The sequence below is a fragment of the Protopterus annectens genome, chromosome 3.part1 (assembly GCF_019279795.1).
Source record: "Protopterus annectens isolate FY-2018-M chromosome 3.part1, PAN1.0, whole genome shotgun sequence".
In the NCBI taxonomy this organism is placed as follows: Eukaryota; Metazoa; Chordata; order Ceratodontiformes; family Protopteridae; genus Protopterus; species Protopterus annectens.
In genome coordinates this window covers 520,349,419-520,376,854 of record NC_056732.1, presented here as the reverse complement: position 1 = coordinate 520,376,854, position 27,436 = coordinate 520,349,419, and the positions used below count along the sequence as shown (strand labels likewise).

General features: G+C 37.8%; 1 protein-coding gene across 2 annotated transcripts in view; it reads right to left on the bottom strand.

Annotated features, from left to right (window-relative positions):
• Positions 1–27,436, bottom strand: part of LOC122798199 — a 648,727-nt gene that overhangs the window by 230,799 nt on the left and 390,492 nt on the right. The window lies entirely within an intron of this gene.

Genomic DNA, 27,436 nt, shown 5'->3' with positions numbered 1-27,436 from the left:
TACATCAAAATGTCCTGAAATTAAATAAAAATCTTCAATAGCAAGACTTACTCAGACATTCATTACTAAATTCTTAATTTTCTTAGTAAAATATAGAAAATTTCCAAAATTGATGGAAGTTGATGCCAGGGGTGAGAAAACCACTGGAATCACAATGTGGGCATGAATTTCCAAGATGGTGTTAATTTTGAACTGTGGGACACATGTTGAAGGTCTCTCGGAAAAGAAGACTGTTGCCCATTAAGCTACACTAAAAGGAGGATGGGGGGGGGGACAACCTGTTTAGAACTTGGGAATATCTGAGGGAATGTCATATTTTTTCACATCTATTCAATCATTCCTAAATATGACTCCTGAAGGAGGCCTCATAATAGGAATAAACACCTGTAGAAATAATATGTGCTAAATAATTATTAGACCCAGGTAAAATGCGGACATTCGAAGAAATAAGGAACATGTCAGCAAATATTATGCTCTCCTAGCCAGGAAGGGAATACCATACAACATTACTTGAGTACTTTTTAAAATAATGAAACCTGATTTTCTAAGCTAGACATATGATTGTCTGCAAAAATGTAGTAAATAAAATTGAAGTTGCATAAAAAACTTGCCACTACTAAAGCACTAGGATCAACTTCAAAAATTAAAAAAAAAAAAAAAAAAAAACAGCTTACCATGTCTAGCTTTTGCATACATAGAAATTCATTAAGTAAATAACATTGATCAAAATTAGTCTTCAAAACAGTAAACAAATCCATCTGCACTAATGGCAGACATAATTATTAGTATAATATTCTACATTTTTATTTATAATCTGCAAGGAAAATAACCTGAAAATTCTACATGCTCCTTCCAAATGAATTAAACTCATTTTGGGCTATCTTTGTGGCTCAAAAGGATCGAGTTCTAACAGAACCAGAAGCCTCTGTCTGACTATCAGACCCAGTCCCTACAATTCTGTGGGGTAGAAATGAGCAGTATTTTGATGGCTATCTTGGGGGAGGGAAGTGGATTCTGGACTAGGGCTAAAGCCTGCAATGGTGAACATGGGCTCCGGTGCTCCAGCTTTACCATCACCAAGGGAAACACACTGGCAGATTATCCACAGACAAGATCTGTAATGATGTGATTGCATGCCTGATGTGGGATGAGTGGAACTGTGCCTAATGCATAGTAAAATCATCCAAACTGCTCATGGGGAATAGCTCAGCTTTGCTCATCTCTCACTCTTGCTGGTAAACTATGGCCAGCCAATGGGAAGTGAACAAGTTAAAAAAAACGAGGAAGGGGCCTGATGGCCAGACTGGACAGGAACAAAAACAACTATTAAAAAAATAAAATTTTGCCAACTGGCCAGAAAGATTTCAGAACACCTCTGAGGAAATATATAGTTTGGAACTACCATTTCTAACTAAATCAAAATGTAACAACTATCTCATCTACACTCCCCCAAAAAATAATATAAGACAGCTGTCCACAATCATTGCCAAATAACCATTACTTAAAATAATCTGTGACACCAGGCCATTAACCAAAACTAATTGAAATTAAAAAGGCAGCTGAAAGTGGTAGGTGAAGAGCAGCATATGGTTCATCTGTTATGGTGAATTACAAATGAGGCAGATATTTAAGGCCGTGTCTCACTCTTACTATTATAAAGTGTTACACTATGCCCCCATCTAAGTTCACACTAATTACAATCCAACACTTACTGAAGCTGCCCAAATCACTTTTATCATAATGATTTGAAACTACCTGGTAGTCTGATAGAATCATTAAGGTTCAAAATATATTCCTTTGTCAGATCACAGAACATTACATCTGTGATATCACTTTTATATGTTGTCAATAGCTTAGTAGATCAACTTACTTTCTCTCAGTTGCTGTCCTTAGATGTGAGGTTGTGTGACTCACTGACAAGGAAAATGTGAGGTTCTCGTTTGGTAGAGTCGTCCCCTTTCTCCGATTTTGTGTGATCTCAGAGGTAGTATATACAGAGATCAGGGGTAGGAAAATAGTCCCCCCCATCAGGTGTACAGGGGACAGAACCCTGCAAAACATTTTTTTAGTGTTTTGCATGGTTTTGTTGGGAGACTGTTTAAAAAGATGGTGATGTGTAGCTTAAATGTTCTAACTGCAATATTTTATATCTCAACTAAAACAGATGTAATGCCTGACAGCAAATAGTTTCTACCCATTATCCTTTGGGAAAACTATATGAATACTTCCACTATGACAAAAAAAATTTCATCACAATTAACAGACTAAGATAATTTACTTATAAATTGCTGGGAGTTTCAAATACAAGACTGGGTTAGAGAAACAAAACAGAAAAGTTCATCAAGGGTAACATTAAAGGACACCATCAGTCTAAAGGATAGATTATCGAGGTTTCTACATAGCTAATTATTAACCCATCTTGTGATATAGGGATTTATACCTAGTTTAGTGAGTTTAGCTATAATTCCAGAATGTTGGATGGTGTCGAAAGCTTTGGCGAGGTCAAGATAGGCTGTGTGAACCACCTTACCCTCATCTACAGCTTTTGTGACTGCCTCAAAGAAGTCGATCAGGTTCAGGAGGCATGATCTGCCTTTCACAAATCTGAACTGGGTGGGGTCCAGAGTTTGGAGGTTACCAATGTCTTTGTTTATATGACGATACGTTCCATGGCCTTACAGACCAGACTCATCAGGCTAATAGGGTGATAGTTCCCGAGATCAGTGCTGGCTCCCCCTTTGTGGAGTGGGATAACTGTTGCTGTGCACCATTCAGTGGGCACAAAGCCTGATGTGAGACTATGACTGAACATGGTGCTTAGGTGGGGAGCCAGTTTGTTCTGAGGTTCGTGTAAAACACAGCCTGGGATGTTGTCCGGTTCCATGGATGCTGTGTGTTTGGCTTTACACTTGAACTAACATATACACTGCACTTGGTCTACCATAAATACATATGTGTGTGTGTGTGTGTGTGTGTGTGTGTGTGTGTGTGTGTGTGTGTGTGTGTGTGTGTGTGTGTGTGTGTGTGTGTGTGTGTGTGTGTATATATATACATTATATAATCACTGATCTACAACTGTGCATAGGTATAACAGGATTTACCCATGTTTGGTGTGGTTTGACCATGAGGGCAAAGCCCAAGTGATTAAGCAAAGCCAACTACTGGTAAATCCTGATATACCCTCAAACAGGAGTGGATTATTGTTTTTATATAATGGCATTATTGAAGAAAGAAAATACTTACCTTTCTTAAATAGTGTGATTGTGTAAGAGGACTTCTGTCTTCTGCATTGTCTTCACTATTTTGATGTATTGCACATGCATATGTGACTTATGTTGCCATGCTTGCACAGCCCATCAGTATAGAAGTGACGGAGAAAAAAGAATCTCCATTGCCGTTTAGTTTTTTTTAACTGTTAAAAATAGATATTTAAAGAGACAACAGAAAGATGCAAGGAAAACCAGGCTATATTTCTGTTTTAGTTTTGCAGGACATACTTGATTCTCATAGTTTGGTGTATCCTCCAGTATATGCCAATAGAAAAGTCTGGCAGCTCAATGGTACTTCTGCAGCTGGATTTTTTTCTATTGGTATATGCTCTATTTACAATGGGCATGATAGTTGGGGTGTCCAATCCAATCATCATGCTTGTTTTTGAATAGTAATGAGCCGTTATTGTATATATATATATATATATATATATATATATATATATATACATACATACATACATATATATATATATATATATATATATATATATATATATATATATACACACACACACACACACGACAGAGTGTGTGTGTGTGTTTGTATGGTGACAGGGCTGTTATGTATGCCCTAAGCTGTTACTAAAAGTTTGCCTATTTTGACATGGTAGAGACAGGTTCCCTTTACCCGCGGTAGTGGTGCTGCGGTAGTGTTGTCGCCTCACAGCAAGACATTGTCGCGTTCGATTCTCAGCTAGAGCGTCTTCTGTGTGGAGGCATGCGTGAATGGGTGTGCCTTCGTTGAAGGTTATGCGTCAGGGCTGGTAACTCGGCACACAAAAATCCACTACCAAACATTAGCGGACCGGAATTCCTCTGTGGCAACCCCTAAACGGGATAAGCTGAAAGACACAACAACAACAACAAGAGACAGGTTCCCTTTAAGCAACACTAGAGAGAGACTTACAGGTGTTTACAATCAGCAGAGCTCTGTGCATGAGTTCAGTTCAGAAAAAAAGAGTTTGAAGGAGACTATTTGCTACTGATTTGTGAAAGACAAACAGTTTGGGTAAAGAAAGGATTTGTATTTCTGAGAGTATTGTTTTTGCCTAAAAAGTTTATACTTTGAAAAACCTTACAGAGCAAGACTGTGTTTTTTGGATTTAAAGCAGTTTTAAATATTCATTAATTATTATATCCAACATAAATTGTTTCTGTAAAGCAAATTGTTGCATTTATTTTGTTCCGAATTAAGCCACATACGTTATGTTTACCTTGAGTTTATAAAGGTAAATATCAGTCTATGGAACAACCAAATGATAATAGGTAATTTTCTGTGCTTTCCTCGTAAACTACTGCTGCTGTTCTAAAGATTGTATGTATTTAGTTACAGTTTGATAACTGGGTAAGTGAGCTGGTCTACCGACCCTTTTCAGTCACGGCCTGGGATAAAATGTACAGCGGCAGTTATAATAGAATTATTTGCCCTTTACATCAACTCAAAGCACACTAAGAAACATTAACATAGGTAAAACATTGCATAGAGTTTGAGGAAAATACTGACAAGTACAAAAATAACGTTATAGAAGCGATGGCATAATGGTTAAGATCTTTACCTCACAGATATAAAGTACAAGGTTTGATTCTAACCTCTGGTTGTTGATTAGGCTTGTAAGTCCTCAGACCAGTAGCCTTGTATTTCCCTAAGAACCTATATGGTTAACTAATACTTTCAATATATACATATAGGAGATATGATCTCTTTGGGTTTTTAAGTAATTTATTGACATAAAATGAGAATATACTTTAAGCCAGCATCTAGAAAGCAGGTGCATTTAAATTCATTCTGTAGATATTGCTGAAGATTTCTTTTGAATGTTCAGACGTTTCACAATTTTATTTTGTTAGGTAGGTCTTTTCTCCAAAATTTACTTAAACCTTGGTTGTGGGTGCATTTCTTTGACTGCTTCTAACAGAATATTTTTGGTTTATTTGGAGGACAATTTTAAGTCATGGACAGTAGCCAAGTGTTAGAATTTTATATATGAGGGTATTTAGTACAAAACTGGCTTTATAGGTAATAGGGAGCCAATGCTGTTTTTCTAATAGTATGTAATAATGTAAACTGAGATCAGCTAGGAGGGCACATTTGAATATTCAGTTTTTTTTTTTGTTTTGTTTTTGCAATCTGATTTTTGTGGTCATTATGTAAAGAATGAAGTATAATCAGGGGTAATGCTATTCGATGTTGGGTAATAGAACATTTTTGGTTATAGCAATTCTTGCAGCTGGAGAAAGAAGATGATAGATAAAGTAACAATTTCAGTTGTGCAATCACTTTACTGATGATACTATCTGTGTGCAAACTAAGTGTATCTAAGGGTCTAGAGTTATGCCAAGGTATTTTTGTTGAGCAACACTGGGAATAAAATTTCCCTGGATGTCTTTTATTTTTTATGCAGGGAATAATGGAAGTTTCCTTGCAATAGAGAAAGTCATTACATTTGTTTTTGTGATATTGATAGTTTATTTGCTTGAAGCCAGGTCAGTAAATTTAGACTGTATACCAAATTGTAGGAAATGACAAGTTTTGCTTACTTCTAGTAAAAGAATGCCATCTGTATACATCATTATTTTGAGTTAGGTCAAACTGTGTGTGATATCATTGATAAGGAGTAGAAATAACAGTGGACCTAGCACTAGTGGCGGCTGGTGACTTCAAATCAACAGGGGGCTGCAGGAGACAGTTGAATGGGTAGAGCCAATGGGAAGGGGTGTGACCATCTAGAAACAGGCTGTGCTATGCTCAAAACCACAAAAACTGGGACTTTCATTCAATACGCTGGCCTGGGTGCCAAACTGTCATTATGAGAGTCCAATAAAGACAAAATGAAGTGTAGAAGAAAACAAATATTTCAATACATTGGCTACATGACAGCTTACTTAATATCTAGATGGAAACAAAAAGGTTGTGAGGCATGAAAAAATAAATTACTTTTAAATACATTACTAAATTGCCAGTCAAAATCAAGTATAAAAAACAAGCAGCACTCAACTCAAGCCACTTCTCCTTGCACTGCAGTTCTAATTATAATGTATATTCAGCTTTATAAAAGTACCAAGTAACATACTGAAAGTAGCAATCTCTGTGATAACCCCACTTGTAAAAATGTTTCTTATCCAAAAAAGACCTGCTGCCTGACAACTATCTACTTGTTTCATGGGGAAAACATGATCAAAGTAAAAAATGAACACCAAACACAAAACAAGCTCAAGATAAATTGCTTAAAGAATTACTGCACAGGTTATGGGACCACACATGATAGATTGGTATTCTGGTTAGTTTACTGGTAAAGCCTGCAAAGATGACTGCAAGTCTCCAACAAATGTAGTGAGCTTCTGAAAATACTGTAATATTGTCCTTTATTACAAATACTGGCATATGCTTTTCAGTACCTAAGGCTTATACGTTATCTAGTTATGTAAATACTCTATGCATGACAACAACAAAAAGGCTTTCAATGCTGGCAGTTCTTTAACAGTATACTTATTAAAGCTTACTTGCATCTTAGAATCTCAGACAAGCTTACTTGATGGTCATTAAAGCACTGCTACTTAAGCACAGAGCAACAGGCAGTGCAACATCATGCATTTTCTGAATAATAAGCATAAACCAACAGTATAAAAATATGACAGAAAACCAGAACATTCTGCAAAATCAAGGACAGATGAAAAGCCACTGTAGTACTTGTGTCCACCTTGGATGGGGGGGGGGGGGTACTCACTTACACTGCATAACTGTTTCTTGCCTTGCTTGGACACATCAACTACATGGGGGAGTGGGTGCAACAAGTATGTCACAATTTGAAATGTCTCTGGCTGACGGTGATGGTCCTGACACATTTGTCATACCGCTCAACCTCAGAGTAAGAAATCTGGACAAAGCCATAAATAGAAGTGGGACAAAGGCCCAAAAATAAGGACAATTTTTAAATATTGCTCTTATAAACTTAAGATAATAGAATAGCAAATCTTGCATTAGTATGAATTTTCAGAAGGGTATGAAATCTGAAACCCAAATGTCTGTCATTTTTTAACTTCAGTCTTTAATGATTTGCCAGTAATTTGCCAGAAAAAAAACAATTTTATGAAGAACGGACCAAAAATGTGATGCAACAATATAAAATAGCCACACAATACAGCTGGGAACTCGTCAAAGAAGGGACACTTTTTTAATATTAGTACTGTTAAGTTGAGCAGCTGACAAAATAAGAGAATCTACATACATTTTTCTACATGCATGAAATAAAAGTAATCTATAACTCTGACCATTACAGTTACTTATTAATTGTAAACCCTCTACAGTTTCTTCCAAAATTGCCATTTTGCAGAGGGATTATTAGGGGAAGAGCAACATTTTGAGCCAAAGTCAGAGACAGTTGAGAGGTTTGGATATACCTAATTCTATAAAGCTATTTATTTGCATGTACCTCTCAACCTCTTAACACAGGAAATCTGGACAAGGCCAAATATATTGGGGGAACATACAGACAGTACTAAAAATTGCTGTTGTATAAACATAGACAGTTGATAGAATAACAGGTCTTGCTTTAGCATGCATTTTCTGAAGAGTATGAAATCTGAAATTCGATGTCTGTCATTATTTAGTGACTTCATTCCTAAATGATTTGCAAGAAAACAACAAATTTTATGAGGAACAAATCAAAAATAAGAAGCAAAAATCTATTCATTCTGTGAAAATCTGGACAGCTAAGAGGTATAGTTCATCTGGGGCTGTGAGTTTGCCGCCCTTCTCCCCTCACAAAATCATGGTCGAATGGGGCCTCCCCCTGTAGCCATTCCAATGTCCCATTATATGGCTATTTCATCCCATTTACAATAAACACTGTAATGTGCATACTGCTTTATTTCTACGATGATATGGATTTCATTTAAAAGTTTTATTTCACATTTTACAGCACAAACTCTAATAGATATCTGCTAAACAAAGCAATGCAGTCTCACAATGAAAATAGACTTCGCATTAAAACTTCTCTGCCCTGGAAACTCGCATTAACTGCAACAGCATTAAAACCCACATTCAAAGAAAATACACCTGGACAGTGGCAAAAGATCAACTTTGGGCTGTTTTCAAATCATAGGCCCTGATATGTTCTTTGGTACACCTTCCTGACTGTACTAAATTATATTCCTTATATAATACAGTACAGTTGTTAGAGGGCGTTTTAAATTTATTGTTTTGAACATTTTTCCAGTAAACAGTGAAACAAAATACATACACCATTAATGACAAAACTGCCCAATTCAGAACATTTCCATCATAAAAGTCTACTCAAACTTCTACAATCCACCAGTATCAGTAAATAAGCACAATCTCTGCAGAAGTAAAAGTCATCTAAATAATTCCACATTAAAGAGATCTGTAACTAATGAAGAGGTTGCTGCTAGCAAACAACTTTATATTTCATTGTTTCATCTAGAAATAAAGTGCTTGTTGCCCTTGAGGAATAAATTGCCCATGTTACATTAAAAAAATAAGCTAGTAATATTGCAATAGGGAATGGATGGCAAACTGATAACAGGTTGATAGTTACTAGGTATCTCTGCCAAAGAGGATATTTTCAGGACTGCAGCATCCATCCCCTTTAAAAGTATAACACAGTACAGTATCAGCAATGCATCTACATACTGTGGTAGTAGAACCCACAGCCTTCTGCATCGAAAGCAAGTACACTACCTGTTGTGCTATTAACAATGCAAGCAGACTCAGCATAAGCAGCACTAAACTTCTCTTCCCCTGAAGCTCTTAGCTCCTCGTAAAATCCAGTTGACACTCAATTGTATCTCCCAACTTTGCAGCACAAGAAATCTGCAAAAAAACAAAATGTATTGGGGGGGGGGGGGGGGAGTAAAAGCCCAAAAACCAGGGACACATTTTAAACATTGCTTGTTTAACCTTGGAAAGTTGCTAGAATAAAATGCTGTGCTTCCACCATGCATTTCACTGTCAAGTCTCGAACCCATGACCCTGTGCACTATAGTCAAAGCAACATACCACTATGCCAAATCAGCTGTTTCTTGAAAGACAGGAAGTCTGAAACTTAAATGGCCTATCATTTAGTGAATTCAGTTCTCACCATAGCTCTCAACCTCTTAGCACAAAACACCTGGACAAAGCCAATAATGGGGGAAAACTGCCCACAAACATATTCAGTGAATTCAGTTCTCACCATAGTTCTCAACCTCTTAGCACAAAAAAAACCTGTACAAAGCCAATAACGGGAGAATACAGCCCCCAAAATAGGGACAATTTTCAGATATTAATCTTATAAACTTAAAAGAATTGCTAGAATAAAATGTTTTGTGTTACCATATACTTTCTGAAGAATATGAAGTCTGAAATTCAAATGTCTGTCATTATTTAGTGAATTCAAAATCCAGAAAACCACAGATTTTATGAGGAACAGAACAGAAATATGAGGCAAAAACCTGAATGCTTTTCACAAGTGGTGGTGGGTAGGGAATTCAGGGTCTTGCTAACCGACCCAGGGTTGAGAGTCTGAGCCCGAGTTGCTCTCTCTAGCCACCAGGCATTTCACACACACACACACACACACACACACACACACACACACACACACACACACACACACACACAGAGTACCATTAAAAATAAGCAGTTAAGGGCCCCATGAGCTCCGATGCAAAAGTCCTGTTTCTCGGTGCTGCAACTAGCACACATGCGTGTGTTGCCTCTAGTTTGTTCTGAGCATGCACAGACTACAGACCTTGCAGTTTGATCCCCTTCCAGTCTATGGGGTTGTAACCGCATAACTTTCCAAGTATGCATGGAGTTCCAGGACTTTTTTACTTTGTTTTTTGTGCAGCGGGGGGGGGGGGGGGCTGCAGTTCAATAGCACGAGCCGCCACTGCCTAGCACATAGCCTTGTGGTACTCCAGTGTACAGTATACTCTTTTCAGACAGTAAATCACTGGAGTTGATTTGAAAGTTTGCAGCAACCACAGATGAGATGGACAGGATTCCACTAAACACTTTATTAAAACAATAAAGTTCTAAAATTTCTCTCTCTCTAGATTTGAAAATTTCTATCCCGCAACTAGTTTTGAACCACAGGATGGTGCTTTCTCCAAAATTGAGTGTTTGCAGTTTACTGAGAATGAGGTCATGGTTAAAAGCATTAAAAGTTCCTGGTCTGGTCTATGAATACATTTACAGCAATGAGGCCATCATTTATCTTACTTTAAATATTTTCTGTGCTTGACAGTAGGGCAGAAAGAGTACAGAATGAGTTTCTCAAACCATGTTGTTGAACGCAAAGCAGGAAGGAGCTAACCACACATTTATACATCTGTTGGTATATCTATTTTCAAAGATTTTAATTTTGAGATAGGTCTGTAATCCCGGCGCTGCTTGTACAAGTTGACTTCTGGCAAGGGTATAATGACTCGCTATAGAAGAAAATACCTGTAGTTAGGGACAAGTTAAATATATGAATAAGGGGGTTCTGCAATGTTATCTGCTAACAATTTTAAGAAAAGTAGGATGTAATGTACTAAATTTGGCACCCAATATGTTTAGTTTAGAAAAAAGAGATTACATTTGCCTGGAAGCTGTGACAATGAAGTGAAAAAAGTGTCTGCATATCAGACAAGGGGATTCAGTTGAGTAGTACTACTGCATGTGTCTTGTTTCAGGAAAGAACGCATTGCTAATGTCTTCAATAGATGTAAGAAGGTAGCTCTTAAAGTTAATGGGTGAGGTTTTTGGTGTTTATTATTAATGGCCATGCATGTGTTGTAGAGTAAGAGATGATTCTAGAGAGCTCTTTATTTTCTCTCTTGCCTTTAAGTACAGAGGCTTTGCAGTGTTTCTGTCAATTCTGGTGGACTTTCTTAATGTTAAGAACTGTTGGAGACTCTCCTCTACTGTATTCCTTTACTGGAAAAATTCTGTGTTACTTGTTGCTAAACTGAAGCATGTTTTGTTGTATTTTAAACAAAGCTCTAACTGAGCTGAATAAAAACCTAAATACTTGGTTGAAATTACAGTCTCCTGACTAAGGTATGCTTAGATAGGTATCAGTTCATCACATATAGTGACGATGCTGGGGAATCTCTAAAATGATCCCTGTCCCAGTGCAATGCAAAGAACTGTTAATACAGCTTCTCCCTGTCCTAATGAACTCTGAAACAGACTGTACAGAGCAACATGGAATGGTCACAGACTCATCACAGTGGTCATGCTCAAAATGAAATTACTCAAGCTTTCCAACAGAAGCTACCACTTGACAGCATGCAACATATCCAACACAGTACTGCTTCTGACCAAAACAGCAATGAAAAATGTAAGCCCTGCTCTGCGGTCATGAAAAAAGTTTTAACAAGGAGTATCAAAGTGCATCACAGCACCATTCAAATCCTGCAGGAGACTTTCTTGGCCCTTGTTGAAAGACTGGGTTGTAGGTGATAAGGGCTAGCTACTTCATAAGGAAAAGGAGTCCTATGGATTATGATGAGGTCTATTTGCTAGTTTTCAACAGTAAAGCTGAAAGGGAAATTGGCCAGCCACCTAGTGAACTAGACTATTTTTGGAGTGGGAGGTCTCAAAAGCATGCTTTCATTTAGAATCTGCCCAAGGCAATTAAAGACTTTCAGGGTGGCTGCACACTGAATAACAGCTTAATTTCAGCTCTCAGTGTGAAAACAGAAACTCAAAAACAGTGTCAGTGAATTTATCATTCTGAGTAAAGTTCAGTTACTGGCTAGTAAGTGCACTACCTGGATGCTAGCAAAGAAGAAACTTAAAGAACTTGAAAGAAAAATCAACCACAAAACGTGAGGAAAAAATACTGGTAGGGAAGAATCCTGCAGCTGTTCAGCAAAAAGCAGTTCAAGCTCCAGCTTTGGTGCAAGTCATGCCTTTCTGTAATCTAGAAGAAAAAAGTCATATGTGCCCAGAAATGATTAAAATAAATGTAACACTGAAGGACTATATTGATTCAAATAAGTAAAAGCTGGAAAAAATGGAAGAAGTTTTAAATACTTATTCAGATGAGCTGATCAGAGTTTGAAAATAAGAAAAGACTGGTCAAGAAGAGAAATTTCAAAAATTGGTAGAATTACAGGACAGAGCACATAGTGAAAATCTGGGATTTTCTTCTGTACCAGAGAAACTTGAAGGAACATACTGTATTAATTTTATGAAAGCACAAATAAGCAACTGGACTGGACAGCAGGAGCTGATAACTTAAAAGCCACATTGTGTGTATGTTTCAAACATGACTGAGAAAGCAGCCAAGACATCTAATAGTAAAGATGCAATTCTACCAGCAGAAAGAGTCGATTTTGACAAAATTATGGCAGAAGGACAAAGTACTAAAAGTTGTAAACAGTAGAGTCTTTGTGGAAAATGATTACTCATTATACACTGGGCAGAAGAATGGAGTAAATTTAATCCAGCAATCAGGGACTGTTGAGAAGCAGTTATGTGATTCAAGCTGCTGTATCCAGCAATCTTCAGAATATTTTTTTCCCTGGAGGGCCAAAGTCATTTCTGATGCACAACACGCTAAGGAGGAAATACAAAAGTCCGTCCAAAAAGTGAGCTATCAAACAGAGGGGGACTCTACTTATTCTTCTGATAATAAAGCTCATAGAGAGATTACGCCAGTGAAACCTTTTCTAATGTTCCAAAAGAAAATGCTTGACAGACCGAGAAAAGCACGGGAGTTAACTAAAAGAACCAGGAGTAAGTTGGAAATGAACCAGAGATTGGAGCTGGGAGATGGAGAACAAGAAAACCAGCAACTCAGAAATTAATGAATAAATGTGGGATTACAAAACACTGATCACATTAGTGTAATAAGGTGGAACAAGAAAACCTGGAAATATTTGAACTTTTTTGACCATGTTAAACTTATAGGGGACTCCAAAGCATATGCCTGTCTTCATGTCATTAACGTTTGGAAGAACATTAAGGAGAGGGGAAGAGGAAGGAAAATGATAAGTAAAACAATTTTTGCCTCTTAACAGTATAAGAAATATACAGCATGTTACACAGTAAAGTATTTTCAGTTATTTTTGTGTGTTATAGGGATACTAAAGTAAAGAGGTGGCCTTTTTCTCTTCTTTCTTCTTGTTTAGTTTTAAGAAATGTAGGCACTGCAATTTAAAAAGACAAGAAAACCTAGACAAAAGCATATTTAAGATAATAGGCTGTAATCTTAGGTTGTTGAGGTGAAGGGCAGGTTGTATAAGTATACAGAGCATGATACAAGTAAAACTAATATGCATTTTCTTACTTTTGCATACGGGAGTGACTGGATTAAGGCCCTTGGCTTGATCTAATAACATGTTTTAAGTGGAAGCAAGTAAATAAAAGAACATTGACTGTAATGAAAAGTTTTCCTTTAGCAAAAAATGTTTGCAGTGCAACACGGGAAGCTTGTCGTTAAAGACAACTGTATTTCTGGTTCTCATGTTTCTATCTTGTTTCTATCAAGCTGATAAGGGGCAATAAAAACAGAATTGTTTCCTTTCAATGGCTAAAAGATGTTTTCTGAAAGCATTCAAGTTGTTTTCTACATCTGGGACAGGAATAAAGATAAGACAAAAAACAAACAGCACTTTGTAGACGCACAGGCTGTACCATGCGTCATAACATGGATAACCTTCATTATAGGTTAATTCAAACCCGCAAGTATGGCTGACAATCTGGGACATTCAGTTTTATTAGTAGGGTTAAACTTCATTATTTGAACATGTACTTAGTTTTCTTGTTTGTACTAAGTTATTAGGTTATGGGTGTGTTCTGAGTGTATGTTTGTTGTTAGTTTTAAGATTTTCATTAAAACAAAAATTCTTGTAAGAGGTGACACAGGTTCAAATGGATATGACAAGAAGCAATTATACAAAAGATCAACCTGTCAAACATTTGTGTATGTGTGTAACACAAAAGCTGAAACTAGACATTTAAAAAGCTGTTATACATAACAGGTGGGAATAATAACTTCATAATGGCAACACTTTCCATATTATCTCTGAATGTGAATGGTCTCACAGGTATATGCAAAAGGAAAGAGCAGTGAACTATTAAGAAATGCTGAGTGCAAATAGCTATGTGGTTACAGAGTACATAATTACAGTTATTTAGTGAAATTTTGGGGACAAAGGAAAAGGGGAGTGCTTACATTAATTGCTAGAGGAGCTCTAATAATGATAGAGGAGGAACAAATGTAACAATGGTAGATATGTAGTAGTAAGGGGCTACTAGCAAAGGAGGAAGATTATTCTGGCATGTATTTATATGAAAATTCTGGGATAAATCAGCATTCAACAGGGAAATCAATTTCCAATAGTGAGGATATTATTCCCCAAGGTACAAAAACTGGACTAGGCTGGACAGAAATTACATGTCAAATGAACCTGTGCATTTAATTGAAGGTTCTGACATGCATCCAATACCTAATTCAGAAAAAATGCCAATAATAACTAAAATAAAAATGCAGGGTGTCTAATGGCTTTTCCTGGTTAGGGGTCGCCACAGAGGACCTCCGGTACGCTAATGACTGGCAGTGGATTTGTACGGTGCCGAGTTGCCAGCCTGACACCTAGCCTTCAAAGAAGGCACACCCATTCAAGCACACACCTACCTGCATGTCTTTAATGTCAGTCGACTGCAGGGAGGACATGCATACTCCACACACAAGGTGTTCCAGCCGAGAATTGAACGGGAGAACCTCTTGCTGTAAGGCGACAACGCTAACCGTTGCACCACCGTGGCCTATAAAACAAAAATGTAGGGTAATGAAATAAAAATGTGACACAGGCACTTCCCCACCTATCTGTTAAACACAGATGAATTTAAAGAACATGTAGTAGAAAATATTTGGGAGTTATTAGGGAAGACAGAAGCTTCCTCAGAAAATATAGCTACAGAGTAGGATAAAATTAAAGTGGAGTTTACAAATAGGGTATAAATAAAAGAAAGACATGGTTAAAAAAATAACAAGAATTATTTAGAGGGACTGACAAAGTTTAAGTATTGTAAAAAATGGGGGAATCTCACAGAACAAGAGGAGGCACAACTGCAGATTGCTAATACACAAAAGTTTAGAAAGATTGTTGTTAATCAACTGTTTTTAGATAACTCCAGAGCACAAAAGCTTTTAGCACAGCAGCCGAGTCAAAAGAAAGAAGAAAGGATCGATGCCAAGCTTAGGGAGCCTATACTAAGAAAAATAACCAGATGTCTTGTAGAGGTATTAAAATATTTAGGAAATTCTATGAAAATCTGTATAAAGCAGATAAATGTGGAAATCAAGAAAAAGTACAAATGGAAATGTTTATGGAAACATTAAATATGTCAAGGTTTGAGATACATGAGGCTTAATTATTAACAATTAGGTTAGGATGAGATAAAAATGATGATGTATAACCAGTCTACAGGAAAATCTTCAATACTAGACTGTATTCCTGTGGAATTGTGGAAGCTTGGAAGCTTGGAAGCTAGGAGGGAAGAAAGTGATAAAAGCTGAAAGGTTTTGTTTAACAGTATTTTAAAAAGAAAAGCACCAACATCCTGGAGGAAAGCTGTGGGTGGCTGTAAAACTGGAACATGGTGGCCCATCAGATTCAGATATGTCCATTTTAATTCTTAACCATGATTATATATTAATAGATATAGATCAATGTGGTTTTGTGGTGGGGAATCAAGCATCTGACAACATTAACAGAACAATGATTTTGCAGTGGGAAGCAGAATGTACAAAATAATATTGCTGTTGGTAGTTCATGATGCAGAGCAAGCATTCAACAGAGTAAGCTAGGATTTTATGAATACAGCAAGTATTTGCATTCCATGATATAATAAGGTTAATTAAGAGGGAATATGAGGGATTAGAGGTGAAAATTGAAGTGGGAGTTCCTCTCTAAAGCTCTCTGTTTGAACAGAGGAACCAGGCAGGGATATCCTCTTTCCCTTTGTTATTTAGAACAACTGGCAAAGAAAATAAGGGACACAGAAATTGAAAGATATAATTGGTATGGTAATCAGGTAAAAAATGGCTTTATTTGCAGATATTATATTGTACCTGATAAAACCAGAAAAGGACATTTCAATTGTTGTGGAACATTGTGAGATAGAAAATAAAACCAATACAATAGCTGTAAGCTATGTATCCACACATGAAACCGGTTCAGCATTAAGCATATTTATGTGTAGATAATTAAGTACTTAGGAGTATTGGTTAAAACTATTCTGTTATGGCAGCTAAGGATGTGTGAGAAGAGACTAAACAAAGGAGAATACAAAACTGAGAAACCGGAAGCTCTGTTTTATGGATATAGATAGTAAGATACAAGCAATAAAAATGTTTTTAGTAGCTTTAGTTTTATACACAGGTCAGACATATTTTTATCACTCAGAGGAGAAGTTGTAAATAGCAATTAATAAAGAGATGAAGGATTTCATTTCGGAGGGGAAGAGGTCAAGAGCCAAGTGAGATAAGGTTATCCTTCCAATAGAACTAGGTGGTTTGGAATTACCTAATTTGAAGGGGCATATCACAGTTACAGTTCATATACATAGCACAAGCAGAAAGCTAAAATTCAAAGTGAAAAGGGATGATGATGGAATGGAAGGGGGTCAAAAAAACAAGGACAGAATGGGAATTTTGGATGCAAATCCTTAAGGAGAATAACAATAACCATACAGAATATAATATCCATAAAGTAGCAAAAAAATTCTAAGAAATAAACCAACACAGGAAAGGAGAAAGGAGATACTGCCGATAGGGATGATTGCAATTAGGGGTAAAGATAACAGGCATGAGGGGGCCTAAATTTACTGGAAAAAACTGGTAAAGGAGGGAAAACTAACAGAATGAGAAGAGGCCAAGAATACATGTGGAGTGCAGGCTAGAGATTGACTTTCCTATCAAGAGATTGACTTTCCTATCAAGGATTGATATCAGAGAATAGGCAAAGAGAAAGGAATAGGGGGATTCTTGGCGAGTTTTAGTAGAATCTAGAACGGAAGGTGCTTTTAAAATGGATAATTAGTAGAGCATATAACATACTGCATGGTAACTATTGGAATCAATCAGAGGAAGTTAGAAAGGATTAGGAACAGACATTAGATAAGCAATTCACAAAGAAACAATGGAAGGATAAATTTATGGCTCCCAAACATGCAACAAAGTCTAGAAGATTTAGGACTTTTGTATGAAAGTGTTCGCATAGGTATTTTATTCCCCAAAGCAGACTCCAAAGAATTTTTTCTCAGGTAGACTGCAAGTGTTAGAGATGTGATGAGGAAGAAAGATGCAATTGGGAACATATTTTTTGGAGAGTAATGAGTTGGCACACTTGATACATTCCCTGTAGACTATTCTACCAGAAATATTCGGTGTGCAAACTGGTGTAACTAAGGACATTTTTTGCACTACGGTATAGAATTGGAAATTGTCTAGACATAGTAAGACCTTGCTGAATTTAATTCTGGTGGCTGTCAAAAAAGCAATTACTTGAAAATGGAAATAAAAGTCTAAACCAACCATACTAGAAGTAGTGAATACAGTAAAACAGAAAAGGACTGGAAGTTGGATCTTTAGAAAAAGGTCAGAGCAAATTACATAGAAAAAATAGGAACTGTGGGAACAGTACATACAGAATAATGTTTTGGAGTAAGAATGAGGGTTGAGGGAAGGTAGGAATTTAATGAGCTATGCAGTGTTCTTTAGAGAAGATTATATGTGATGTTTAATGTTTGCAACTGAAAATATGTCAATACGGTTTGTTTTCATTTATATAAATGTATGATTGCCTGTATCATAAGTGATAATTCAATAAAGATGTTTCTTTAAAAAATATATTTCTTAAATAGCCTCCATGATTTTTTTAATACAACAAAGGCTCTCCAAGAGTAAACTCCTATCTACAGTGACTTTTAACAAGTCAAAAAGTTTTCAAGTTTAGAAATATAAATATGTTGCTTTGACATTTAGTGGGGCTAAAACAAGTCACTGACACAAGTTAGAAAAAGAAGCTGTGTCAGATCTGTAGAAAGCAGTGAAAGACAGTCAATAGGAAAACCTTAGCAGTATTAAGATGGAATGTTCTACTGTCTACGATAAACAGGTGAAAGTAACAATTTTTGGAATTTAATATACATGTTTAAATGGTTAAGATATTAATATTAAAGTGAATGAAATAGTAAAAAAATGAACAATAAAACGGTAAATGAAACGTTGCAGAAAAATGCTAATATATTTAGAAGTATTATTAATCTGTTCAAGCAATAATCATTTTTAGAAAAAAGAAATATTATCAGCAGTGTAAGAACTAGCAGAATGTAACAAAAGTAGAGTCCATGCTCACAGAGCAGTGAAGTAGACCTTAAAAGAGTATAAGTATAGCAAAGCAAGTCTGAAGAGAAACTAAGAGTAACTTAAGATAAATGTAATGACCTGAAAGGTAGTTGGGAGTAGGCAAGAACAGGCTCAATCTAGCATGCAGCACTAAACAAGCACATTCCATACACATGAGTTGTAAGACCACACACAATCATATCATTCCAATTAGTAGATGTTTATAGTTAAAACCATACCTCAAAAGTGACCAGATTTTTGCAGCATGTCAGGGTTTTTGCCCCATATTTTTTTGTCTGTTTCTCATAAAATTTTGGTTTTCTGATAAATTATTGGCAAATCATTGAGGATTGAAGTCAGAAAATGACAGACATTTGAGTTTCAGACTTCATACCCTACAGAAAAATATATGCTAATACCAAACCTTTTATTTTAACTTTTTTCTAAGTTTGTAAGAGTAATATTTAAAAATCATCCCTGTTTTGGGGCACTTGTCCCACCACTCTTTCTGGCATTGTCCAGATTTCTTGTTCTAAGAGGGTGAGAGGTATGTTTAAAACCATCTGCAACAAAATATTCAATTGCTAACAAGCCACATCAAACAGTAGGAGCACAGAGCAGCCACAATACCATAGAACAGGTATGTTATACACATGTAAAACAAGTTTGCATGTGTTTAAAGAAGAGCGCCACCCAAATGTCAAATGTTTCTTTGCAAAGTTGATTTTCTTTCCCTGTAATCCAACACTAAACATGTCACAAAGAAAAAGCATAATTTAATCATTATTCCACTTGTTTGACATATTTTCTGTTGCATTTTTGTTTGCGTTTGCCTCATCTGAGGAAGGCTACTAAGACTGGCAGAGTTTTTAGGTTAGGTCACTTATTCCAACAAAAGAGCCATTAAGAAAACAATTGCTCTAATAAATTGGCATTTAAATGTGCCTTACCAGTCACAGACTGCCAGCATCACACCTCAGATAACAGTGTAGCCTGGAGTCTTAACGAAGGCAAGACTTTCACACTTAGTATTCAGATCCAAATGTAGAAGAAAATACAACTTATACTTTTTTTTCCTTATTAAAAAATAGTTGTCTTCCCCTTTAATCAAGCTACACAGAAAGAAAATATTTTAATCTTAGTCTTCTGGTTCTCTGTCAGTATTTGATTTTGCATTTTTTTCTACACTGTTTTCTGTAAAACTGTACAGTTCTTCTGGTGTTTCGTTACAGCATTTTTACATTGCATACAGTTATTTGTTGAGACAAGTCAGCGAGTTGGTGAAGGAAAATTAAAGACTAATTCTAGCTACAATATTAAAAATTGTGAATGCAACACAAACCAGCTCAGTCCAAATAATACCTATTAATCTCAGGGGTTAGATTTCTCAGACTTCATCACTGAACTACAGATGTTACTTTGAGAAGAAAAATTAATTATGCAACATTTCCAAGCCTGTCATTCAAACATTCCTTAAAATGTATCATCAGAGATGGCCACTAATAAAAATCAAAGTAAGCCATGTAATGGAAAATACAGATTGATGATAATCGTCAAAAGAAGGTATTCACAATACAGTAGTAAGACAATGAGAAAGAAAGAACCACAGCAAATGATACTCATCATAGGGATTTATCTCTGTCCCCCTAAAATGACATCAGGGAGGCAAAGGCATTGATTGTAAAATAAAATCATGGTATTTATGGCAGCCCCAGGCCATTTGGTGTATAACAAATAACATAATAAACACTAACTTTGATACAGAGACTTTAGTAATGCAGAAAAGTTCAAGATAAGCTGAAAACAAGTTTTTTTCTTTCAGCTTTTGGGTACGGTTCTCCTTTAAATAGTGATAATACAATGTACTTGGATTTCTAAGAACTGCAGTGAGAAACAGTGAGGGACTACATCCATGAACACTAACAAAAGTCAACAACTTCATGTGCTAGGACTAAAATGTACAAGCAGTAAAAGCAGCTAAAGGCATGGGTTATAGATTTGTAGTCAAGTAAAAACTGCTGAAGAGCATATGTCTCTGGGAAGCCAAAGAAATATCCATGAGGAAAATGTTCCTTTTTTTCATTTGAATTACAAACTGATGAATTTAAAGATTTACAAGTACAAGCGATCAATGGTCATTCTGTTCCATGTCTAAAATACAAGTGGTCCACAGAGGAAAAATAGCACTTTTATTATTGAGAGGTAATACATAACATTTACCACTGAAAATCATTAGAAAATAAAAAATATACAAACTACAGCACAGAGAGCTTTGCTAATAAGAATGCAGATAAAAACAGATAAGGTATGTGAATATGAAAGAAGAAAAAAAGTACAGTTGTGTACCTACCATAACTGTAGATGTTAGAGTGTATTCACTGTTGCAGTCATTACACTTGGGTTATCCTACTAGCAGGCTACCCGCAGTCGGCCTGAATTCCAAAGTCTAGGTCCAGCATTGGTTGCTGTCGCCTCTTCCCTGACGTCAGAGCGCCAGGGGGTATAAAAGATGCAGCCGATGCCATTTTCTTCAGTTTTTCTTGCCCCAGATGTCAGGTGCCCCCAAATTGGTAGGCTGAAAATTATGCCAATAAGTATGCATGCACAAAAATAAACATTTCCTTCATCTACAAGCAAATACACCACATAGGTTGTATAGGATAGAGAAGTACAGATAAGTCCCAGCAAAGAAAAGGGGGATGGTGGGTGGGTAACCTGGACTGCAACAGTGAATACACTCAAACATCTACATTTATGGTAGGTACACAACTGTACTATGCTCATAGTGTTTCACTGTTGCAGTCATTACACTTGGGTCGAATCCCAAAGCTGAGGTTGGGTGGCTGGGTCTAAATAGGTTAGGAGAGGCTATAAGGCCCTGCAGAACTGCAGTGGCAAAGCCTGCTCTGGATTTAGAGTAGAGAGGTAAGTGGTAGTGCTTGGTAAAAGTGTGCACTGAACTCTAAGTTGCAGCCTCTAAAATGTCTTTGGTTGGTAATCCTCTGAGGAAGGCTGCTGAAGTGGCTGCTGCTCTGGTTGAGTGAGGCCTAATGCCCTTAGGCACTGATTTGCCATGTTGTGAATAGCAGAAACGAATGCAGTGGCCTATCCATTTTGAAATAGTCTGCTTTGAGATAGCCTTTCCTTGTGATCCTGCAGCATATGCCATTAAAAGTTGCTGAGTCTTTCTGAAGGTTTTAGTTCTGTCCAAGAAGAAGCATAGCTGTCTGTGTATGTCCAAAGAATGAAGAATACTGAAATGGCTAAGGGTAAAACCAAGGTGCAGAAAAAGTAGTAACAAAACGAAAAAAGCTGCACCAAGTTAGCACACAATAAACGTTTATTCAAACGAACACAGAAAAAAAGGAATTAAATGGCACTACTATAATTCCTTTTTTGAAGGCTAGACGACTTAAGAATTAGTTTAGGTTTTTAACAACTCTTTCCTTTTTTTCTATGCATAAATGCTGTGTATTTTTAATTTTTTAGTTTTATATATATATATATATATATATATATATATATATATATATATATATATATATATATATATATAAAAGTATTTACATGTCCAGTTATGTGTTGAAGTTATGTATATTGGTATGCCTCTTCACATTTTATTTTATATTATTACTCTATTGCTGGTATCCTGTGACATGACACTATTGGCTAATTTAAATTAATAGGTTTATTGGCCTTTTAACTGCATTTATATAAGCATCTTGTTACTCTGAAGTTATGTCTGATGAAGCAACAGTAGTTGTGAAAGCGCTTACCATTTATGTGTTCATTTGAATAAAACGAAAAAAGCTGCACCAAGTTAGCACACAATAAACGTTTATGTCCAAAGAATGCAGGAGTCTCTCACCCTTATTCTGTGGGTTTGGATAAAAGGTAGGCAAATGAATGGTTTGGTTAAGGGCCACACTGGACATTACCTTAGGCATAAATGTTGGGTTAGTTCTCAGAGAAACCCTGTCTGGATGGAAAATAAAAGGTTCCACAGCCATGAGTGCTTGTAACTCTGAGACTTGTCTTGCAGAGGTTATTGCTAGGAACAGAGCTGTTTTCCAAGATAAGAACTTTATTTCGGCTGTATTGGCTGGCTCAAAAGGCGGCAGTGTGAGTTTTTCCAAGACATAATTGAGGTCCCATGCAGGTACTGGTGGTCTCCTTGGGGGTCTTATGTTTTTGGCCCCTCTGAGGTACTGCCTTAGCAACGGATGTGAAAAAATTGGTGGTTCCGTATTGTAATGAGCTGAAATGGCAGAGGCATGGATTTTAATTGATGAAAAGGATAGGCCTTTGTCCAGCATCTCAATTAGGTATTGTAAAATCTGAGGAATATTTGGTACAAGCATGTCAATTCCTTGTGCCTGGTTCCAAGCACAGAATCTTTTCCATTTTTCTGCATAAGATTTTCTGGTACTGGGCCTCCTGGCCTCCAAAATAACGTCCATCACTGCTTTAGAGAGAGGTGTGTTCTGAATGGCTACATTATCTGCCATGCTGCCAGATTTAGGGTTCTGAGTTGGCTGTGCAGGATACGATTCTTTCGTTGGGTCAGTAAATGAGGAATTAGAGGCAATGTCCAGGCTGGGCCTTGAGAAAAGCTCTTTAGGATTGGGTACCAGTGCTGGTGGGGCCAGTCTGGAGCAATCAGAATCATTTTTGGCTTCTCTTGCCTGACCTTTAGGAGTACCTTGGGGAGGAGAGGCAGAGGAGGAAAGGCATATACTGTTAGGGTTTTCCGGCTGAATGATAGAGCATCCACTTTCCATGCATGCTTGTGATAAGTCCTTGTGCAGAATCTCTGTAGTTGGCAGTTGTGAGGGGAGGAAAATAGATCTAACAAATAGATCAACAAATGTAAAATAAAATAAAATAAAATAAATAAATAAAATCTATGTCTGGGCATCCCCATTTCTTTATTATCATGTTGAAGACTTGTGGATCCAGTTTCCACCCATGGGAATCCATGAGGTTTCTGCTTAGTTAGTCTGCCAGAGTATTTTTATTTCCTGGCAGGAATTGTGCTTGCAGGTGTACTTGATATGTCAATGCTAAGTCATGGCTTGTCTGCAGAGGGGAATGAGCGCCTCCCTGTATGTTTATGTACCACATGACTGTAGTGTTGTCCGTCCTTAGTAGTTATCCTGGATGGAGTAGGTCCTTGAAAGCTGTCAGGGCATTCTGAACAGCTAGCATCTCTTTTTGATTGATATGAAGATGCCTTTGGCTTGTGGGCCATGTGCCCTGAATACATTTTCCTGACATGTGGGCCCCCCAGGCATAATCTGATGCATCTGTTGTTATTGACTGCCTGGCTGTGGGTAGGGTGAATGGCTGTCCCTTGTTGTGGTGACAGGCCTGTGCCCACCATCGAAACTCCTGTTGCAGGCAAGGAATGAGGGTAATTAATGTTTCCAGGCTGTGACAATGTTGAGTCCAAACACTTTTTAGATACCACTGTAGTTTCCTCATATGCAGTCTGGCATATGGAATTAGCAGAATGCAGGATGCCATGAAGCCCAAAGCCTGCAGAATTTTTCTTGCAGATAACTGGGTCTTTGTTGTCAACATTTTGAAGTAAGAAGTCAGTTGCCTTTGTTTGTCTGGCGTGAGATAAGCCATCTGGGCAGTTGTATTTAAGCTTGCACCCAGGAATATTATCTCTTGAGAGGGTACTAGATTTGATTTCTTTTCATTTACTGTGTACCCTAGGCAAATTAGTAATCTTTTTACAAACGCCAGATGCTTTAATAGAATGTCCTTGTTCTCTGCTTGAATAAGGCAATCGTCCAAGTAAGGATATATTTGAATTCCTCTTTGTCTGCAAAAAGCAATTACTGGTGCCAGGCATTTTGTGAAGACCCTGGGCGCAGTAGATAAGCCAAAGGGCAGTGCAGAGAATTGGTAGTGCATTGAGCCAGCTATGAATCTGAGGTATCTTCTGCAAGATTGTCTGATTGGAATATGCAGGTATGCCTCTTTTAGGTCCAAAGTTACAAGCCAAGCCTTCTTGCCCAGCATGGGCAGAAGCTGTTGCAGAGTCAACATTTTGAATTTTGGAACGTCCAGAAATGTGTTTAGAATAGACAGGTCCAGTATTGGTCTCTAGGCTTTGTCTTTTCTGGGTACCAAGAAAAGTCTTGAGTAAAATCCTTGTCCCTGCTCTTGCTGTGGTACTTGCTGAATGGCCCTCATGTCCATGAGGGATGAAACTTGTTTTTGTGCCTCTGCCCATTGATTGTGTGGCAGGTCTGGCATAACTTTTACCCTTGGCAGGGTGTGAAAGTGGAACCTGTAGCCCTGGGACACTATATTCAAGACCCATTTGTCCTGGGTGATCATGTGCCAATTTTGAGAAAAAAGTGTTAGTTTTCCCACTAAGGGGGCTGCCAAAAGATAAGTGCTTGGTGCTGGCAGAGGAAAGTCATTGGGACTGTTTCCTATATGGCTGTGATTTGTCTTCTTTGCCTTTGGAGGTAGAAACACCCCACTGTTTCGGCCTGTATGAGCCCCGAGGCTGGGATCTGCCTCTGGGGCGTCTGTATCTGCCTGTTTGTGGCCTGTCTGACACTGGAAAGGACCAATTCTTTGTAGGCCAATTCTTGCTAAATCTGGGTGGCTGTACCTGTAAGAAATCCTTTACTGTTTGCATAGATTCATAGATTTAGCTTTGTCCTCCATTTTCTTCAACACCTCCTCTGCTTCAACACCAAATAAGGTATCGTGCTGTAATGGAGCATCTAATAATTTTACTTTAACATGATCAGGCATATTCTGTTCCTTTAACCAAGCATGCCTCCTAATGACAGAACCCGCAACTGCAGCCCTGCAAGAGGCCTCCAGAGAATCAAAACCACATTGCAATGTATGCTTTCCCACTTGTTCAGTTGTATGCAATAAATCCTGCATTTCCTTATTTTCTGCACAATCAGAATTTGACAACATTTTATGTTTTAACATTGACATTAAGTATTGCTGATATTTAAGCATATGAAATTGACAATTTAAAGCCCTCACAGCCAAAGTAGCAGAAGTGTAAACCTTTTTTCCCCATCTGTCCAGTGCCCTTGAATCTCTATCAGAGGGGATAGGGTTTTTTGCAGTAGAAGCCTTGACCCCTTTGGGACCCTGAGAAATAGTTTCTGGGTCAGCAGCAGGGTTTTTTATAAAGAAATTTATGCGACTCTGGAACCCTGTAATATCTGTCTGGTTTAACAGGGGCAGGAGGTAAAGAGTCAGGAGAAAGTCCGGACTCTGAAAATACATCTGCAATGTCTAACACAAGAGGAATAGCTAAAGGCCTGTGCTGAGGAAGTAAAAGAAAATCTCTAAGCCTTTTCTTAGATTCTGAGTAGTCTTGGCTCTCCCAGTGGAAGTGCTCCCTCATGGTATGCAGGTTTTCCCCAAAAGAATAATCCTCAGGCGGTGAGGCTGAAGGGATACATTCTTCAGCATCAGAATCCTCGTAAGGAGGAAGAGAGAGTATCCCTGTTCAGACAAGGTGTCAGAGGAAATGGAAACCTGATCTGAAGATTCATATTCTATCTCTTGCCTAGGCCTCTTGTCAGGAGGGGGATGGGAACCCCTGATCAAGGTAATTAGGTCTTTGGCCATTTTGAGCATCTGTTTTTTTAGGCATGGTAGTCTGTCCAGGAGAATGCTGTACTTATTTTTTTGTCTTTAATACTGCTTTAGTCTTTGCTTTGGAAGCTGAAGTAGGCTTTACATATAACTGTGTAGGTCTGAAAACACCCTCAGAAGCCGATGCCTGCTCAGCGGCTCTGGACCCATCTGAGGGAATAGTTTCCGAGAGTCCAATACCTTGAGTATCCAGAGGCCTAGCTGGCTCCATGTGGGAGTCGTCAGCGGCCTGTGGCTCTGAGGTAGCGGGCGCCAGGGGCTGCGAAAGCGCCTCACTGAGAACCGGCGAACCGGCAACTGGCTTAGCGGAAGCCTCATCAGTTTTGGACCTCCGATGCCTGTCCTTTTCTTTTTCCTTGCGTTTTTTATAAACTCCGGTCGTCGGCTGTTCCGATGGCATTATATAATTGAATCTTCGGCCAAAGTAATGAAAGGCAAAATCGAACTGACGCTTTATAGTGCGTTGGTTAAATCTAGCACAAAACTGACAGCTAGCAACGTTGTGATCAGGGCCTAGGCAAGGAATACAGTAAGAATGGAAATCCTTATGAGGTATTTGCTTCCCACAAGAAATTCAATTGCTAACTTTTTCTGACATCGGTCTGGAGCAAGAAAAAAGTTTCCCCAATGGGGTACTTAGCTTTAATGAAGACTTCGGATCTGAAATTTGCTTTTAAAAATCTCAGGAGTCGGCTGACCGGCACTTGTGAACTTTTGCTTCGGGCACCGCGCGGCAAGAAAGACCGAAGAAAATGGAGTCGGCTGCATCTTTTATACCCCTGGCGCTCTGACGTCAGGGAAGAGGCGACAGCAACCGACGCCGGACCTAGACTTTGGAATTCAGGTCGACTGCGGGTAGCCTGCCAGCAGGATAACCCAAGTGTAATGACTGCAATAGCGAAACACAATGAACATCAAGTAATCTCCGTGGTATCTCCGAAGTCTCAAAACAACCCACTAAAGTGTAGTGGGTCCAAAAACAAAACAGTGTAAGAAACTTCTCTGTGTAGAAGATTTTCAGTCCATATATTTCTAGTTAATCACTGTATATTAATCAGATCAGACGATAGTAGTAGAAGTAGCGAACGTAAACTCGTCTTAAGTCAAAACAAAACAAAAAGTAATAACAGAAAATATATAATTGTACAGCATTACTAAGTA